Raw genomic sequence first — 13,944 nt, 5'->3', positions numbered from 1 at the left:
ACACTGCAATCATGAAATACAATCAATATAATTTCGATTAAAAAAATAAAATTCAGTACATAACGCATGAATTAAATTCAAGTAATGAATGAGGCTCCTCGCCAAATAAAGAAAGAAATAATACCATACTTGGATTACTAAGCTACAAATAAAAGTAAAACAAATTAATTTGAGACGTCTTCATACAGAATTTTTCTTTCCCTCAAAATTTAGTTCAAAAGATAAACACTTAATATAGAAGGATAATCATTGTCAAAATCATAATTTTTTTGCCATGAAACAAAAACACAATATGAAAATGAACAATGTGAAACATCCTACTCCTAATGTTCTAAAATGTTCAAGTAACCAAACTACAATGTTTTCATTGGACAGTGAGTGTATTCTATGTTTTGAAAACTGTGTGTAAATAAATTCCGTGGAAATTCTTATACGTGCACCAACATTATTCCTTAAGAACTAGTATTGTGGACACAATTAATCACAGTGGAAACATGAAAACGTGTAAATATGTGGGAGGAAGCAGAAATAAATGAATGCTTCCTGTTTAATGGTGGGGGTGGGGGAGTTCATTGTAGTACGATGAGTAGAATCAACAGGTGACTAACTAGTTACTAGACCAAGGTCGCCCTAGCGGATCCCGTGACCTTGCCATCGACCAACGGTACCATTTGTACGTACTGTCAAAATTCTTTCCATAAATCAAAGATCTTGATCAATCTGAGATCTAAATAAACAGTGAACCTCTATGTGTTTCATGCGAGAAAATCTTTGGGAAAATTAATTTATTATAAAAGGAATTATTTTAAAATAAAAATATTTCAAAGGATTGAAAGATTTATTGATCAATTATTGGAAATCTCAGGAAACCAGTAAACCTCAGATATCTAACACTTCAAAATTATTTGAGTACAGTCTAATATTATTAGCAATGATTCATACACTTTTCAAGCTTCAGCTCTATCATCAGACTCTTTGTCTCTATATTCATCGCTTTCAAATAATTGTTCATTTATTAATCAATGGACTGCTAAATACTATATGGAACAAAATCACAACTGGATGTCTATCAAATTCAAACTTACTGATTGAACCATAGGGGAATGAGGGAGTAGGAGGAGTAGAATGGGAACAAGTGACATTTGATGAACATAATTTATTATACTGATCAAGTACTATTCAACAATTTTCACTCCAGATTTACAATCCTCCCAATCCTGCCACCACTGCATATAATCCTCAAATATCATACATCTAAATTGATCATGACCAGCATCTTCTATAAAACTCTATGATTTCATAACCACATTTTCAGTACTATGGAAGCCAAAAGTTGGTTACTATGGTTGCTTCACTGATAAGATTGATGTTTCTGCTCTGAAGAGTGGCAAGAGTAGGTACTAACAAAGCTTGGTAGATGTACTAACAAAGTGTTGTACAAATCTTTCCATGTATTTGTTGTACAGTGTATCTAATAATATTATGGTACAACTAGTGTTCGAAACAAACGCGTATCTCAAGCTCAATAATCTCAACTGAAGTAATCCGATCCAGAATTAAAAAATACGGGTACGTTATAAAAATTGTACAGTGTCTACGAAGAAACCAATACACACACAGAATGCTGAGATTCAACTGATGTCATTCAAGATGTGGGCGCAACACATCAAGGAAGACAACAAACTGCCACAACTAATGCAACAGAAGGATGTTTCGCAGAAGTAACGTAACCGATCGTAATTCACCAGTTACGCTAGATCTGCAATCACCCAGTCTCTGGATCTCCTGTTTACGTTCAGTTTTTTCGACAACTGGTGTACATCCATCCACTTTCTTTCTGGATCCATCAATTCCCTCCCTGCCTCTACTTGTAATGGCTCCTGTCTGATATTTACTGCAATTCTTACGAAACTGAAAGAGTTTACGCAACTAATCTTTCTCTAGGAGCAAACAGTCAGGTAAAAATAAGTGAAGCAACTGTCCAATTATTATAGTTCATCGCCATTAATCCTGTAAATAATCTAGAAGGGAATATGGACTAGATGAGAAATTGGATAGTTCAAATCAATCTTGTGAGTGGCACAGAATCAAGAAGTGATAAAGTGCTGTACGTTCTACAACATTTCTTCACAGAAAGATTATTTTTTATTGAATTTTACTTTTCAATTGTAGGGTTTTTAAAAGTTACTATACAAAACTAGAATGAATTGAAATTATATTTTATAAGAAATATTTATGTTTATGATTGCTAAAATTCATCTTTTCTTTGCGGAAACATAACAGAGTTCTTACATAAGATCATCCTTCAATTTTGGTAGTTACATATTTCCTCCACAGCATTCAGTCTTCTTAGCTTCATAAATTTAAACAATTCTACTTTTATAACAAGTGGTACAGTGACCGGAGACAGCGGTGGAAAATGAATTTTCACAGAACAGTGGAAAGCGGAAAATCCCCATGGCGAGATGTCCGGGTGCCCCTTGGCTCTACAACGCCGTAGCAACCAGGTTATAAACGAAGGAAGTTACACACTGATATTATGTTCACCTACTTTCTGTTGTCCACTGTACGTAACAGGATTCCATACATCGTTCTTCCCGAGTACTCTACACCAAACAATAGTATCACACTTTCAAAATGTCATAACGTACCAATCTACAATTGAAACACATTCTAATGATATTTTATTCTCATTCTACATCATCAGATTTCGACCGCATTCACTTTTCAGTAATATAATGAGTAGCTTATTAATCAACTTATTGAATCCATACTCAAATCAGAAATACTCTAACTAGATCTTGTCGTTATCAGAACATGGTAACATCCATGATGTTAGTAGTATGTCATCAACTATGTCAATATTACATCAATTGTAACAATGGTACGTTAATGATTCGGTAATGCAAGTACACTTTCTCACAATTTTTATTAAGAATGATTTATTATATTTCTGTCATTTATAGTTGTGTTCCACTTCGTAAGTCATTTTACCTCAACACAACACCAAAATCGTCAACCCGTCACTCGGAAGATTACCATTACTCGCATTAAGTTTACATTCAATCCTGAAACCAATGCAAGCCAATGACCTCATTTCCCAACATGTGGCCAGTAAAACTGAGCAATTACGCTTCCCTACTCATCAGGTACGAGCCTAATAAAATATGGCGCAATTTGGAGAATGTATCATGCTTCATGCAGGTTCAGAATGTGACTCTAGCAGCCAATAGCTGGGACATATATTATCGACATGTATTTCTCATTATTTTATGAGCAGCTTCTGTTGCAACATGTAACATTGCTCTTCATTTCTAACATACAACCTAAAATATTCATATTCCTCTTTTTCATCTTCTATTTTAGTTAAACAAATATTGTAGTTTCTATCTCTCTTTAATTTAGTGAATTTTCTATATTAGATTAGACTTATACTATATTATATTATACTATTAATATATTAGAATTGTAATTTCTTTAGTGTCAAGAGGGCTATTATGGGAAGTATTTCTTCCTGGTGCCCTCATATTGTAATGTAAATAAATAAATAAATAAAAGCTTGAAGCCTAATATACGATGACTAGATTATAATTGCAACGTTTCATCTTTTTAATGGAGCTTGTAACCAGAAAGTATGGGATATGATTCTATACTCTTATTCTCTATACTTTCTCTAAGAGCACTTATACTCTATTTGCAAAATTTGCCATTTATTGTGCAACTTCCCTTGAACTATCAATGTTGTCTTCTTGCTCATATCCAAGATGGGAAAACGTTTGGATGTATGGCATGCCTCTAGTGTGGCAAGTAACACCTTGATTTATATGCGACATCTTGGGCCTATTTCACAAAGGTACAAGTATTGTTCCCAACCATGGTTACGAACAAGTACTTGTTTACAAGTTACAAGTTTACAAGTACTCACGTTTCACAAAAAATTATGATCTACAAGTTTACAATTTTACAAGTCTACAAGTACTACAATAATAGTAAACAACCTATTTTCTTGATAATTTACTTTTCTCATCCTTTATAAAGGTTACTTGTACTTTTCAATAATTACTTTGAAAATATTTAAAAGCAATACAATGTTTTTTGTACAGTCTACTTCATTTATTGCTGAATTTGAAACCTGAAAAGTATATGTTAGGAAATTAATTTAATATAAATTAAATTCGATATATTAATTTCGATATATAATGTATACTGCTGTATTATATACTGTGTATATATACTTTAGTACACATAACCTATGAGGTAACACATTAATAACCATTTTGGAAATTTATTAAATTCAATTTCCTGATGCATATATTTCCAAAATAATGAATTATAAAGGAATATAGAGCATTTTTAATTATTAGAAATATTTATTGAATATTTAAAATCATTTTAATGATCACTTGTAAATCCTTCACATAGCTTTCCACTTCGGTAGAAATTTCGTAGTTACGAACAAGTAATTTCGACAAAAATTGTTGGCTACAATGATAATCTTTGTGAAACACTTGTTCGTAACAAGCAAATCACTTCTATAAATTCATTGTAACTACAAGTTTACAACACTGCTTTTGTGAAACGCTTGTAATCAGCTGTTCTCCAAAACCATGGTTGGCAACAAGACTTGTAACCTACTTGTACCTTTGTGAAACAGGCCCCTTGTTGTGCAGTGCAGTGCAGGGCAGTGCACATCCCATGAGTGCTAAACGTCTCATACTTGGCCAAGCATGTCCATAACTACAAATTTTCTCGTTCCAGATTGTTTTTTTCTTGTCAAAGTTCCTCTTCTCTTCATTTCCCTTTTTCTCCTCTCTCCTTCTTCTACTCCCTTATCCTCTTATCAATTTCATTCTATTATTCTGGTCTTCTTCCTATTTTTTCTTATTTTCCTTTAGCTCACCTCCGTTCAGACTCTCCCTTCTCCAGTCTCCTTACTCATTGCTCTTCTCTTTTCCACTCCATCTTATTTTGTACTTTTTTATTCTCTGTGTTTTGCTCCTCCTAATCCATTCATTATCATTGTAATAAGCTTCCACTTTTTCTCCAGCATCTTTAATTTCAAACTTCGTACTGGGTCTGCAAATCATTATTGCCATGCCTCTTTCTTCTTATCCTTATTTTCCTTCTTTCATTTCGTCTTTTACTCCACCACTTTTTCATATCACTCTCCTTCTCATCATTTGAGATAATGTATTAACTTATGTAAATATGAAACTTAGCGTTGTATTGGAGGGTTAAGTGTAAGAGAGTGCTGGCTGCGCCCTAACTCCGCCCTCCTAGGTAAAACATGAAGGCAGCGATTCTATTCTATTCTTCTCCCTCTATTACTACTTATTTTTCTCCCGCAAAAGTCCGTCCATCCTCATCCTCATATATAAAGTTTTTTGGCGATCTGTGTTCTTCTTTGATTTTCCTCCTTCCTCCCGTCATGTTTTCTTTCTCCCCCATCATCATCATCATCATCTTCATCTTCATCTTCATCTTATTCTTCTTCTTCTTCTTCTTCTTCTTCTTCTTCTTCTTCTTCTTTTTCTTCTTTTTCTTCTTCCTCTTCTCAGTCTTCAATGTTTTCTACCTATCCTCTACCTTTCCTGCTTCTTCGCCCTATTCTCCATCTCCTTCTACGTCTCCATCGTTTGTCACTGATTTATTCATGTCTGCTCCACCAAGACACGTCATGTCCTACTGATTCATATCTGCGACCACCGCAATAAATAAACACATCGATAACCACTTAGCACAGGATTGCAGGATGCCAGGATGCAGCGATTCTTTGATTTATAATGCCGTTGACTCGTTCGGCTCAGTGCACTCCATAAATCTTATTCTATTATTATCTACGATGTACACTATATAAATAATTATATACTATATATCAAGTACCGTATGTACTATAATATTACTTTGTGTTCAGTATCATGGTTGATGCGGAGAAATTGTTGGCACTGCAGAGCAATCACTCTTTCATTAGAAAAATATCATAATATTATGTTATACTAAAATTAGATTTCATACACCTCATTAAGTGATAACGGTAACGACAGGTTATCCTGGGATGAAGGAATGCAACCAGACAAATAATATTCTCACAGCAGGAATTACATCGTTTATCACTTGAGGCAGATCGCAATCATCAGTTCTGCTGCTTATTCTGCTCCATCTACCGGTACCATCTACATTGAAATTCAATGCTCAATTCAAATTGCACATATGATAACAAGGTAATACGAGTCATACGCTATGGATCATAGTTCGATGATAACTTAGAATCGATGATAATTTATAATTTCTATGATAATTTATAATAATATAGAATGCAGTTCTAGTTCACTATGGCCCGGTCCCCCGGTCGCATAAAACTCTGTTAAATAGTCGGTTCGACCAGAATGGAACGTAAATACTGGTTCTTAAGATTTAAATAGCTCGAAATACAAGCTTCAAATGCTCTGATGTGGACTCTATAAAACGAGTCAAATCTTTGAGTTGAATAATATATCCATTCAGAAAAACTACATACATAGAACATAGAAAATCAGAAATGGTACTCACCAAATCCTAAATCCAATATGTCATGAATCGATTTGTTTGCCTACTTATTTGAGGTGAAAGGTGAACAGTTGGATAGGATAGATGAGATGAAGAGATAGGTAAAATTATGCAAACAGATTTATCCTAAATGTTGTTGTTAAAGTTGGTTCCTTGCTGTTTCCCGGTTCCAAGTTGGAGTTTGCTGTCTGGATATTTAACACTATATAGGATTTGAATATTGATAGAAACAAAACTAAACTAGCGTTCTGGCATTCACATTCAATAACTATTACAAAACGTGAGTAGCTTTTCACGTATAACGAAATAATACAACTTATTTACAAGAATATAAATATATAGGCCGAATTTACTATAATATTAAACGACACGGATAGGAGTTATCAAATTGAGCCGAAATACTCAATTATACAAAGCTAGCCAGTTATCTGAGAATTATTAGACTTGTAAGATGTTGAGCAGTGCTTGCAGTCAGAACCATCTCAGAACCATCTCATCTCAGTCAGAACCAACGGATTAGACAAGCGCCTCGTTTTCAGTTTTCAAGTTGGAAGGATTGGACCCAGCTGGTTGAGGCTGGTTTCATTCACACTTAATAATCCTTCTCCTTGGTTAAGCAAAAAATCTTTTGACAGAAAAAAATTAATATTTTCTATCCTCAAATACTATTAATACTAGCCTACTGATTATACTACAATCTAGATTTTAGACTACTACCACAGATTCAAGCCTTGTTGCCTAGAAATCATGAGAAATATCTCATGTCATTGAGCGGTTAGCTTCAAAAAAGACTAATATAAGGCAAAGTAGATCTAGAAAATAATCAACACACTATAATAAGACTTCTCAAACTACATTCACTAGCCCAACTCGATTCTTCCCTACTTTCCCATACAAATTCTATTACATACGAATCAATTCCAAATTGAATAGAAGGTTAAAAGCAAGTGCAAAACAATGTTGCAAACGTGTTGCACTTTTAATCTCACAATCACTATCCACTATCAATTGAAAGTGAATTTTCACCTGCAATTAATTAGACATCGCATTCAAGTCACGCCGAGTTTAGTAAGAGTATGAAGCTGGAGGGTAGGCGTGGTCATCTTTACCATTATCGGACGGCATTGTGTACCACTTTTCGATCGGCGCATGCGTACAAAACAATGGAAACTGGCTCACAACTTGCATTTTACATTTTTTTAATAGGATTGCTAAGGACTGGATTAACTGCTAGTGCTAGTTGCTTGAAGCTAAATTCACGGCTCACAACGTGGATTTGACCATTTTCAATGGGATTGCTAAATTCATGATCTATTGCTACTTGCTTGAAACGGAATTCACATCACATTAACTTTTCATTTTTTAAAACTGAAATATTATTGATTATTGTTATTATCAATGAATATCAACTGCAAACCAAGCTGACGATGATATTCGAGTCTGGTTTACATGAATGTTACATGAATGCTAGGCTAGTAGCTGGTGCAATGTCTTTGAATTTACTAAACATTAACTGACTCACTTTTACAATAGTATAGTAGAGTAGAGACTTAACAAATTTAAACTCCATATTACGGTAAAGACATGGAATAAAAAGCTAGAAGTTGCATTTCACTAAAAATATGTCAGAGTCAGTATCAATATGAAATTTTTCTACATATCTCAATATGGTGAAAGTTCATGTAATTTTGTTGAATGTATTGATTATTTATTTGTGATCTAGTCACTATGATTTCAAATTTTTTAAAAACATTTTAGGAATCTTATAGTGATATAATATAACCTTCTTTTGGACATTCTAATCTTATCGGAGCTCGGAAAAGAAACAGTACTAGCCTAGGCTTTATATCAATAAATAATTCTCACGCAATCATGAACTTTCTTGGAGTACTGTAATACTTCGGGAATTAAATACTATTCAACAAAACTTACAAGTCAATAACATTGAGAATCTTTGGGAAAATACAAAGATTTGCAGGCGAGATTTAATTTGAGTAGAACAAATTCAAACAAATAGACTACAGGCTCAAATCCCACAAAAATGTGATGCTGATGATAATAATTGAATAAGGTTCAAGACACTAAAAACACCAGCTCAATTCTCACAAATATCATGAGATTGCTTTTCATACGTCTCAAGCATTCATTGTTGGTTTATGTTTTACATAATGGTATAAAATCTCTATGTGAATCAAGAATGAAAGGAATGATTTAAAAATAGCATAATCGGATGATGTAGATAAGATGGCATATCATATTTATGATAATTATGCAGAAGCACTATGCAGTTATGCAGAATAATCACCGAGGATGTATGGGAATCAATGCTGATGTAAGAGTGTGTGTAACTGTTACATTTTCGACAGATTGTTGAGTGTGTGCCCGACTTTAATGATGAGTACCCACCTATGATGCCGATAGGAAATTATCGCCGGCTAATTAAGTCCAATAGTCCCGCATGAGAAGACTTGGCCGAATCCAACGCAATAACAAATAAATTGGAGCACTTCAAAGGAAGCTCAACTCACACGTAACTTCTTAAAAGAACATTAATTACGTTAATTATTGTGCATTGAAAATAGGAAATTGCGTAACTCGAGAGTCGAAAAGATAATAATTGTTGTCTGTAGCTTGATGGGCATCCTTTTCGACAGGATTGTGAAAATCTGATAGCAGGCGTATTTGTTTTGCAAAGGAATAGGATAAGCGAAAAGTGGCCCACACTTCTAAAACCGAATTTCTTTATGAAGGGTGACAGTAATAAGAAATAGATTTCTAGTTATCAGTTATACAAATATGAATATATGACTTTTATACAAATGTATGAAAATCATCAATAATAAATGCAGCTAATATCTCAGAATATTCAAGAAACAAATTATTACCTGCATGCTGATTCGAGTAGCTATTTAAAACTTCATTGCACAAAATGTTCTACTTACAAATAATATAGAATCCTAAAACTGGGCTTCTCTTGATGATTTTGGATTTGTTTTATTTGTGCTAATACTGATCAAATGCAGAATTTAATTTACAAAATTGTTGAGTTTTGAAAAATTTAATTCAATTTAAAGATTATTATTTGTTTGATCATTTAAGAAACTTAGTTGCAAGGAATATATTAATATAACAAGTATTGTTATTATTAATATAACAAGTATTAATATAAAAACTGATTTAATAAGTTTCAAGAGAACAATACAATTTAGTTATAGCGGACCAAGTTTTTTGAAAGCCGATTTGTGGAACCAGTCATTTTATTTTTCTAGATCGTTTCTATTAACTTTTTTAACGATTAATTCTATTAACTTCTCGAAGGATTTGGAAAGAAAAATTACATTAAATCAATGTAAAACATCTCTTTGCCACTTGTAAATATTGTTTCTTCATATACTGTGAAAATCACAAGTAGCTCTATTCTTATTACGGATGAGTATAGTATGATAACCAACCGTCCACAAACCTTTACCTTTGTCTACCTGAACATCAATCTAGTACCGAACTAGAAATGAAAATCAGCTCTACTAAACAAGGAACTGCGATCAATCGAGCGATTATTATCGCAAGATATAATCAAATTGAAAACATGGCTAATTCGGCGCGATTAAAATGCAGAAATTTCTATTAGAAAAGCGGAATGATCGTCGAAAAGTGGGCTCCGAAATCGATTGAGTGAGGTCTCTCAAAATGAGGAAAAGTCACACAAAATACTGCTGCTGAGGAGTAAAAAGCAACAAGATAATCGACAAAAACGCAATCTGGTTTAGCTGGTAGCAACCGACCCCCATCTACTCTTCCAATATCGCCAGAATAACATGTTTTCTGGTCCAGTTACGTTATCCGCAACACTATCGATACCAATGCAAGTAAACACTTTTTTACTAGAAATACGTTTTTCATTCTGAAAAGAATGTGACAGTAGGCTGAGAATACTTCCTGTAAATAATTAGATAAATGCTCAAGGTTATTTTCAAACGGCTAGCTTCCTCCAACTAGTACTACTCTACGGCTCACTTTCACAATATCGGTTACATAAATTCATGATCAAATTATCTCTCAATGGTCTTGCAATAATTGCTGCCGCATTGCAACTTGCAAGTAAAGCTGAAAATAGCTCGTAAGTAATTACTGAGCTTTTTACAACGATCAACTCGTAATTCATTGATGGCTGAATACTGATTCTTCCAAAAATTTCTAAGTAAAGAAATTGTTAATACTGTAGTTAACAGTACATACATCCAATCCATTATTATTCCATAGCTCAAACGTGATAATTCAAATTTAAAATGGTCCATCCAGGCCAGGTGGTGATCCAGAAGAAGAAATAATTGAGTAGTTATAATGATGTTCTATACTAGTGTAATTAGTGCAAAGGGCGATTGGATGAGTATTGCAGAGAGATTTGAACTGCAAAGTACAGATATAACAGTCAAAATTGGTGAATTACAAGATTTTTCAAGAATGATATTTCATATTATATATTATAATATAAATATTATATTAATCAGATGAAGCTAAAATGATCAAGAAAAATTATTCTTAGCAGTCAAAGTAAATAGAAAACAAAAACTATATAATACAGGTAATTACTGCTTATAAAGGTGAATAGATTATATTTTATGGTGATAATTATAAATGGTTCAGTAAATTGATGTGGTCTTTGGTGAGCAAATTCAGAAGAAAACTACGTATCGGGATAACGGTATGTGTTCACAAAAACTAAGTTATCTTTTAAACTGAAATAGTGAGTGCTAATCTAGAGGACTCTATTTCACAGACTACCAACTCTGTAATGTGTAGCTAATCTGTTGCTTTTATCACAACCTATGTATGGTCACAGAGGAGAAAATAATGTGTAAGACCAGAATTGATTCAAAACGGAGAACTGAGTTACAACTACAAAGAAACGCGGAGAAAGTGGAGGAAATCAAGGTGAAAATGAATAGAGAAGTAAATACTTGCACAGGAAGAACACACTGCAAACTATAACAGATGACCGATTATAAGCCCCGAGCTAAAAAATACACGTGTGACTATCGCACTACAGGGACTGACTTCGGGTCGACGTTAAAAGTATATAATTAAACGCGCGCAAATGATGGATGCGCGCCTAAGAGACAAGGATGGAAAAAATAATAGAAGAGCACAGAAGAAGCAGACGAGTAGGAAAAATAGAGAACGAGGATGAGGAGAAGAAAGCGAAATTGTTCAGGTGCGAACCGGAGTAACAGATCCGGCGATCAATGAAGTCACAAGAGTCATTACCAATGAATGGTTGATGTTTTTCTCTGGACTCTAGACTAGTTGGTTTCTTCTCAAGTCTATTTATTGCAGTATTATTATAATTTTAAATCTCAAAATTATAATTATATGAATAAAAAATATATTCAGTTTATTAGTCTCTAAGAAATGTCTTCTAAATAGGTACTCAACTCTCTGAGAATGATGAATAAAATTTGTTCTAAGAATTCTAGAAAAAGTATTCTCACTGAGAGGGGAAAGATGATAAGGATCTAATTCATATTGCATTTTTTGCAGGATTTTATGAGATGATTAGGATTTCCTTGACTAAAGATAGAAGAATACATAGCTCCTCATGTATTAGTTCCTGGAACAAGAATCTGGAAACACTTTTCACTGAGATAAAGAATATAGTACGTATAAGTAGGCCTATACAGAGTATTTATAGTACTTATAGTAGTATATAGTATTTATAGTACGTATAAGCATACACGGGAAAAGGTATACTTTCTCTATTTGTCTAAAAGTGTAGAATCAATTTTTAGAGAATCAATTTGAGGATGTATTTAACAAATCAGGATTGATATGGTGAACCAGTAAATTTTTATTAATAAAAACTAAGTGCCTGAGGTACCAAATAAAGCAACCAAATAATCTCGAGTGTTATAAAGTTTTTAATTTATCGACAACTGTATATACAAGTGTACGATTTGGAATTGATAATGAAATTCTCATATTAGTTTTTTTCCAATTGAAAGTACCCGAATTGTAAGTTAAAAATCAATTTAAAACTTGAAAAAAATCGTCCAACTGGAGAAAGAAGATCATGCTTCTAGATATTATTATCAAACCAAATAAAAAAAATTAATATACATTACAACAATGAATTTCAATGGAGGAAAATATACAATAAAGATATTCGAGCAAAAACGAAAAAGATACAAGTTATAAGCTGATAACAACATTCACCTACTAGAAAGGGTAAATTATCTACGTTCATTAAATTCAGTATCACTATTTTTTTACGAATCTCATATACTGTCTCACATTGGAAATTCCAAACAATCATAAATCAGGAAAGGACACAACTGCTAAAGCTCATAATAGAAAGCACCGTATTTGAAAGTGGTATGATAAATTTTGCGGTAGTAAGTTAATTGTACATGAATATATCAATTAAGCATATTTACAGTAAAAGTCTGATCCAATGCGAACCAAGACACAATACCTGGAAGCGTGAAAGAGGTAACAAACAATATAATCAACCACAAAATGCTTCCAAGTATAATAAATATTCAGCAAGCATGATTGAGTTGTTCAAAATGACTTTATGGCGTCTAAAGTGTCAGCTAATTGCTTAGGAGAGAGACTTAATGAACTATGAACAGCTTTCACTATCATCCGAAGCAGGCCTAATAGAATCTTCCGCAGCTGGACCACAACCCAACTGTCAACATAACTCATTTTCGGCCGCCAGTTTAAAAATTACACATTCAAATCGATAAGAAAATTATAGTTGACGGGTGCGAAGGAATTTGATTTGTGATGAAGTTAAGAAGCTGGCAAGATGCAAGCTCTTTTTGATGGATATAATCAGTATTGGGCTTTCGAGACTGGGTTCAAGGTATCATGGAAGCTGATTACCAAACTCCAAGATAATCAAGATGTTATGGAATTTCATTCATATTCCTGGATTATTAGTATCATTTATCTAAATGATCTTCTGAATTCCCAATACTACTTTTTGGATGTATCAGCTATCTTCATCAACAATAAAAACAAGTTGAAAATTTCACTTGATGTCAGTCATAGCGATTTTCAATAAATTATCATCAAAAAAATTGAATCAAATAAGATCTCTTATCAATTACTAAATCAATTAAAACCAGTGTAATTTGAATTGAATAATTTCGAAATTAAAATAGAAAAGAAGAGAGATGAGTGTAAAAATTTAAAATGGATTAAGGGAGAAGGAAGAATATTCAAGTAAAGAAAGAAGCAAATAATATAAAATTATCATCTGGTGGTGAAGATAAGTGAGAAATAAGATTGACAAAAAGAGATAATCTGCCACCTACTGCATGATACAGTATGACAATTTTATTTCTTGAAAGAATATTTTCTTTATTTCTTCTAGAATAATAAAACTATACTATT

The 13,944-nt window shown here is 33.1% G+C and overlaps 1 protein-coding gene across 7 annotated transcripts in view; it reads right to left on the bottom strand.

Moving 5' to 3' along the window:
* Positions 1–13,944, bottom strand: part of LOC111043535 (WD repeat-containing protein 47) — a 248,489-nt gene that overhangs the window by 14,074 nt on the left and 220,471 nt on the right. The window lies entirely within an intron of this gene.

The sequence above is a fragment of the Nilaparvata lugens genome, chromosome 6 (genome assembly GCF_014356525.2).
Source record: "Nilaparvata lugens isolate BPH chromosome 6, ASM1435652v1, whole genome shotgun sequence".
Taxonomy (NCBI): domain Eukaryota; kingdom Metazoa; phylum Arthropoda; class Insecta; order Hemiptera; family Delphacidae; genus Nilaparvata; species Nilaparvata lugens.
Note: the sequence above shows the minus strand (reverse complement) of the source record. Positions and strands in the feature narration are given on the sequence as shown.